The following is a 233-nucleotide window of genomic DNA, read 5'->3' on the forward strand; positions in this document are numbered from 1 at the left end:
CTGGAGCAAAGTTTGTGGAAATGTGAACACTTACATCTCTTTGACACAGATCTTCAAATGAACTCTTTTTCTGTTTATGTGAGCAACAGTGGGATGGATTGAAAGCAGATGTTGTATGTTTTGTGTCAATGTGGCCAAAAATTTTAAAGGAAAAGACAAGTAGGAGATTGTTGTTGTTGTTGTTATGTGCCGTCGAGTCGGCCCCGACTCACAGTGACCCTTCCTTGGGTTTC

The sequence above is a fragment of the Orycteropus afer genome, unplaced genomic scaffold (genome assembly GCF_000298275.1).
Source record: "Orycteropus afer afer isolate SDZICR_OR568_19922 unplaced genomic scaffold, OryAfe1.0 scaffold01113, whole genome shotgun sequence".
Taxonomy (NCBI): Eukaryota; Metazoa; Chordata; class Mammalia; order Tubulidentata; family Orycteropodidae; genus Orycteropus; species Orycteropus afer.